This window comes from Micropterus dolomieu, unplaced genomic scaffold, assembly GCF_021292245.1.
Source record: "Micropterus dolomieu isolate WLL.071019.BEF.003 ecotype Adirondacks unplaced genomic scaffold, ASM2129224v1 contig_8862, whole genome shotgun sequence".
Classification (NCBI taxonomy): domain Eukaryota; kingdom Metazoa; phylum Chordata; class Actinopteri; order Centrarchiformes; family Centrarchidae; genus Micropterus; species Micropterus dolomieu.
This window is the reverse complement of record NW_025737848.1, coordinates 1,098-7,551: the sequence shown is the minus strand read 5'-3', so window position 1 is coordinate 7,551 and position 6,454 is coordinate 1,098. Positions and strand designations below refer to the sequence as shown.

Genomic DNA, 6,454 nt, shown 5'->3' with positions numbered 1-6,454 from the left:
CGACACCCTCTGCTGCAACGACTATTGTTGCTAGTCCTATTGTTATTATTGTTATTATAATCATTAACATTACGATGGTTACCATTAACACTACTATAAATATCTGTACCATTTTTCATTTAGTTTATAGCAACATCACCTTTACTGTCTGTACCTCTGTGTGTAAATTGTGTAGGCTCTCTCTCTCTCTCTCTCTCTCTCTCACCCCCTCACCCCAAACGGTCGAGGCAGATGGCCGCCCACCCTGAGCCATGGTTCTGCTCGAGGTTTCTGCCTCTTAAAAGGAAGTTTTTCCTTGCCTCTGTCTCCTAGTGCTGCTCTTGGTGGGAACTGTTGGGCTTCTGTAAATATCATCACAGAGTACGGTCTAGACCTGCTCTTTTATGAAAAGCGCTGTGAGATAACTGTTGTTGTGATTTGGCGCTATATAAATAAAATTGAAATTGAATTAACTGCGTGTTTGGCCAGTGTGGGTGCAACAGCGTGTCCTTTGACGATCCAAAACTTTTTGTATCCCTTATTTCTGGAAATATTTCTTTGACACAGAATCGGCTTGAAGTGCTGCAAGCTCATCCTCACAGCCGAGGTATTCCACGTGCTCCAGGCTGGAAACGTACGGGTCCATCACCCACGATCCTTTTGATAAGTACTCGTCAACATTTCCTCCTGGAGCAAGTTCATGAGTGGGGTAAACTCGGTGCGTAAAGACGCACACACAGTGCCACAGTGGAAATTGTAGCAGCTCTCCTTTTTGACATTTTCCCAACTCTGTATTCCATTTTGCGCACAAATGCGCTGAGAGCGTCTTTGCACTGCATGACGTGTGATTCAGGGCCTTGCTTCCGCTTGTTTGTCTAATTGTAGAGAGTAAATCTGTGTAAGTAGGCCGTTTACTTCCAGAAAGCGTCAGTCAGCTGTTCGTGCAGGTGTCAGTTGTGATCATGCAAGAATTCCATCATTTTTTCCTGCAGTTCAATAAAACGCACAAGCACTTGTCCGCGCGACAACCAGCGTACCTCTGTGCGTAACAGCAGTGTTTGATGCGTCCTCACACAGCTGGGCAAACGGTCTCTTGTTCCTAGCGCGAGCTTTGATGAAGTTTCCAACTTTAGTTGTCAGGGTGTCACCGAGGTCTTCAGAAAGTGTTTTACTGGCCAATGCTTGGCAATGCACCCTGGGGCTTTTTCCTTCAGACGGCTGTTAAATCCTGCTGCAGCGGCATCAGTGCAGCAAGCTTCTCTGTAGGGCAGGTTGTTGGATGACGAGTCCACAGCCATAAAAATATCTTGTCCTGTAGTTGTTGTGGTCAGATTGGTAGACATAAGAATGTCTTGTTGCAAATCCTTGCCGTGAATATATTGCACATGAGCACGGACTCGTCTGACACTGTTGTCGTTTCATCCAACTGAATGGTATTTTAATAGCGAACACTCGAATGAGGCCTCTGTGGCTCTGTGTAAATCGCTGCCAAGTTCTTGGCTTCACCAGCAGTCTCCTGGTGTTTTGTTTGTTGATGGCTTCATGCTGTCATGAGCTTGCTTCTCGCCACAAATGACACATTCTGACTTGTCCTGTCCTTCAATGGTCAAGATAAAGCCTTACTTTCTTCTTTGATATGGAGAAGTCGTGAAACTGTGACGCTAGGCAGGAAACGCAGCGATGACCTGGCTGGCAGCTAGTGCGCTCGGCTGAGGGCTGCCAGTCCTCTAAATGGTCGTGTTGTCTGATTTGTGTCCTGATGGTGTTGATGTGTTTGTGGTCACCTACGTGGGAACTGCTCGTACCTGAAGCCATCGGTGGTCGTCTGGGCAGCTTCAAGCGCAGACACGACGCTGAAGTTAGCTTCTGATTCTAAACGCCGTTTTAAAGAAACTTCCTCTCTCTGGAAAAATCTAATCCAGATTTGGCAGGTCTAGGTGTACTGGTTTTTGATCAGGACCTTAGGACCTGGTCTAATGTGGGTTACTGGCAAAAAAAAAAAAAACTGTGAAATCATCCTTTTCTCATTTTCACAAACAAAATAAAGGTTTTATGAACCGTGTAAAGTGTTTCAGACAGCGTGAAGACTTTTCCTAAAAGGCCTGCCAGCTTTCACAGGAAGAGCAGAACCCAGAGAACCTGTCGCTCAGCGGGGTTCACTTTCCCCAACTCTTCAATCAGAAGCTGTTTTCAGCGTCGCAGCCCAGAGACTAACAACCTTTCCGATCCACAGATACACCGAACGTTATTGCAGTACTAGTATTTGTGACAGTACTGCAGCTGTTGGACTAACCTGTCAGTGTTTCCTGCTTCAGACCAGCAGAGATGTTTCCTGACAGAAGACCGAGGACTCCTCCCTGCTCCTCTGGTCCAGGTTTGTTCTGAGCTGTTGACGTCCTGTCTCACGTCTGTGCTACTCTGCAGTAATATTGCTGAGTATTTGTCTCGTAACTCGTGTTCTTAAAACCTGTCTCTTTGCTGCAGAGACTCTGGTGGAGGGACATCCTCAGTTCCCTGTGCAGCTGCTCAGGCCTTTCTAACATGCTCACCTATAAAGAGACCTGGACCTGGACCTGGAGGAGGGCTGGATGCCACCTGTGACCCTGCAGATCCCAGCTTTGACACATGTGAGTTACTCAGAGATCCTGAGTTAAACAAACACTTTCTGTTTCAGTGTGTGGATCTTCTCTGTGTGGCCTCGTCTATAAACGCCACATATGCACAAAAAGGTTACGTACGCTGGTTTTCACGCACACGTGGGATGTATAAACATGTACGTGACGTGAGAATGTGCGGACCCTCCGCAAACCTTCGTCTGGCTCTGTCGGTGAACTTAAAGTCCTGATTTGAAAGATTTAACTGTTTTAAATCAACGCTTCTACTTCAGTTTCTGTGCATCCGTCAGTGAAGAAGTCGATCAAAAACCAAATTATGTCCGTTAATACAAAATAAAAGTGACTGTGAGAGGAGTAGATGATGATGCCTCTCACAGATTTAACTTCACTTCATATCATTTAAACGTTAAACCAGCAGTTTTATTTGACCTTCACTTCATGTCAGACCGTGTTGAGTCTCTGAGCGGCACTGACCGCCATTGTGACACGCCGTCGTTTTGCGTTTGTTGCTGATCTCAGTTCAAGCATCAAATAAAATATTTCTTCTCTCCTCCTCAGTGATCAGCACCTCGATCTCTGTTTAGACCAGAGGTCTGTACTACGAAGCGAGGGGACCAGGTAACTTCCTGATTAACGAGTACTACGAAAGGTGGACAGGTGCTGACCCGAGGTCTGTTGCCATGGCAATTTAAACCGCATCTCTAAACTGCTCCGAGCAGGTTTTGTTTGTGATTAACTCGAGGTTATCTACACACCACATCTGTACTCGGTGTTAATGATGAGAAGTAGGATATTAATACGCACCTCTTCTGATTTGTTCCTCTGCGGCTGCACTGAAGTTATTCTGAACACAACAGCATCACGTTCAGACAGCGAGTCCTGCAGCCGAGCTGTGATTTTTAGAAAGGAATCTTAATTAATTAACGGGATAGTTTCTGGGACGGAGCCGTCTGTGGTCTATAATTGAATTCTCCTGAGTTTTTTCACATATTTAGATTGACAGGGTTAATAACCGAGAAAAATCAGAAATTCCCTGAAATTAATGTCACAAAGAATTTCTTCTGAATACGCCCAATCCAAGGCAAAGTCTCTGAGGTGCGTGGTGGTGATTATGGGCTAAACTCACTGATTGCAGTCTAATATAATAATATCACTTTCCAGTGCATGCATCACACACTGCAGACGTGTGTGTGTTATGTTGCAGCCTTGCAAAGTGAAGTTTCTCTCATAAATGTAATAAATTTAAGCGACTTTGAGTTCGTGAAAAGCGCTATACAAATTCAAATTATTATTCTTATTATTATTAAATGTGTGACAGAATATTCAAGTTTTTTACTTGTAGAATAATCTTGGAAATTAAATTCTCCTTTTTTCCAATTACAGTGGACCTTTTACATCTTAATCATATTACACATAAAAGAGCTCATAAAATACAGAATAGAGATTTGAACTACAATAAGAACACTGTGAAGATAATTAGGCTACAAATTTACTCCATGCGATGCCAACAGGCCTCCCCGGCTCTGTCGTCCGCCACGATATTAGATTTAGCCGTTAACGTGTCTTTACATTCATAATTTCCCCGACACTACCAACGCGTGTTCCTCTGGAGAAATACGGAGCATGCGCCGTCGCGAAAACGGCCGAAAAGCTTTTATGCGAACGCGCCGTCGTAGATTAACTCCAGTGCAGCGGTCAGAGTTTGTTACCCCGAGTTCCTCCCTTCCTAGCGCAGGCCACTGGTTTGCAGCAGCCGTTGTTATTTGGACCTCAGGAGGTGGCGTCGGCGTATTTATGGTCATTTGCGTAGTAATTTCTGGGAGGAGCCAGGGCGGGGTACGTGGCTCGTGCATGTGCGCTCGATTTCACGTAGATTGGGATGTATTAGTATGTTGAGCCTGAGATGAAGGAAACTCCTCGGGAGGAGGTCAGGTTCACAGCATCAGTTGGAAAACCGTCAGTTTCTCTCCTCCTCCTCCTCCTCCTCCTGCAGAGCCTGAAGCAGCTGTCTGACACAAAATCCCGGTTAGATAGAAGTTTTTCATCCAAACATGATCTCGAACATGACCGCTTTTATGATCAATCTGTCGTCCATGTAAGGACAGAGTTATCTTATCTACTCTGTGGACACTGAAACACATCACTGCAGTAATCACTGTTTAATATGTAACTTATAAAACTGATCAGTGATCTTTCATGATCACTGACTGGAACATCGTAGTTATCATGTTGGAAATGGTGCAGCTGACAGAACAGAGCAGTTCAGTGGTTCTCTGTGAGGACACCAGAGTTTCCTCCTGTAGTGCTGCTGTCAGGACGGACTGGACGTCTTCCTCTGGGGAGGTTTGAGACGCCGCCTCAGATTCTCCCTGAGCTGGCCGGTAGTGACACGTGTGCACCGATCACCACCATACATGGACTTTCCTGCACGTGTCTTTAAGTTCTGTCGGCTCGCCCACAAACGCGTGTTCAAACAGGTTGCATTGAAGAACCAGAGGACTGCAGCGGGCAGGTCTGAAACTTTAGTCAGCTTGACGTGTCCTCTGGTCTCCCCTCTCTTACAGGCGTCTCCTTCGTCCTGGTGTGAAGAGGGACAGTCCCAGGACCAGCAGCAGCAACAGTGAGTCGGCTGTGTGCAGGCAGAGGCCTGGAGACGCCTGGAGACGCCCGGCAGCATCAGGACAGACTCTGCGTCCTCAGGAAGACGCTTCAGGAGACCCTGAGAGGACACCGTGTGGACAGTTTATATCAAAGTCTTGTCTTTGCTGCTCTGGGCCTCAGATTTACCAGGTTTATATTTCTGTTTCAGCTGCTCTGAATAAAGTGCTTTATTTTGAAGGTTTGGTCTTTTTAAACTCAGGATCACCTGAGGAGTTACAGGGATCTGATGTTCATGCAGGTAGAAAGGCCAGAACCTGGTCCATTTAACAGCCCCATTACTGCAGCTCCTGGTCCTGGACTGCAGGTAGTAAAGGAGACAGTAAGCAGGACATTTCTCTCATTTCAGACTTTATTATGGTGCCCGAGCACGTTTAACCCAAAGTCCACGTCGTTTCAGTAGAGCGAGCGCTTCGTCCCGGTCTGCTGAACTGTACCCGGCCCAGGTGCCCTTCACTGGCTCCTTTGGCCTGTCAGGTCTCTGTAAGCCAGCGGCTGAAGGACTCTTGGGTCTGGTTTGACAGCGATTTATGTTTTGAGCTTCGTTGGTACACTTGTGTTTTTATCCTCTCAGAAAGATTTTTTTAAAACTTCAAACCTTTTGATTTCATCCTGTTTGGGCCACAGGAACACTCTTACCTGTACCTGCCTGGATCACTGATCTGCTGATCGGCTCCAGACCGTTCAGAACTCAGCGGCCAGGCTGCAGAACCAGAACCAAGAACCCTGATCGCAGCTCTCCTGTTTCAGCCTCATTACTCTGACTCCATGTTGGCTTTAGAACTGATTTGAAGGTTTGAGGCTTTACAGGCTCCTGCTGTATCACAGACCTGCTAGGACCCGACACACCAGCTCGGACCGATCACTATGAACAGAAGGTGATCCAGGTCTTGGGTGAGGTAGTTTGGTGTAAGATGATAATAATATTAATAACCACACTGTAAAAATACTAATCAGGAAAATGTCCTTATTAGTAGTATTAAAAGTACTGAATGTCCTCTGACTGTGTGTGTGTGTGTGTGTGTGTGTATATATATATATATATATAATTATTTTACAGTATTATTCCATGTGAATTAATATAAAGGAGCTCAGACTCTTTTCATTCTGGATCAATCAGCTGACTGTAGAAACTGAAAACAGTGACCCAGAGCCCAAAGTGACTCCTTCATAACGCTTTGTTCTGTCGAACCAGCAGCACA

The 6,454-nt window shown here is 45.8% G+C and overlaps 1 long non-coding RNA gene across 1 annotated transcript; it reads left to right on the top strand.

Moving 5' to 3' along the window:
• Positions 1-422: 422 nt before the first annotated feature.
• On the top strand, positions 423-5,432 carry LOC123965209. The gene is made up of 3 exons (XR_006823648.1): positions 423-2,353; positions 2,464-2,606; positions 5,159-5,432. It is a non-coding gene; the product is annotated as an uncharacterized LOC123965209 (long non-coding RNA).
• The last annotated feature ends 1,022 nt before the right edge of the window (positions 5,433-6,454 follow it).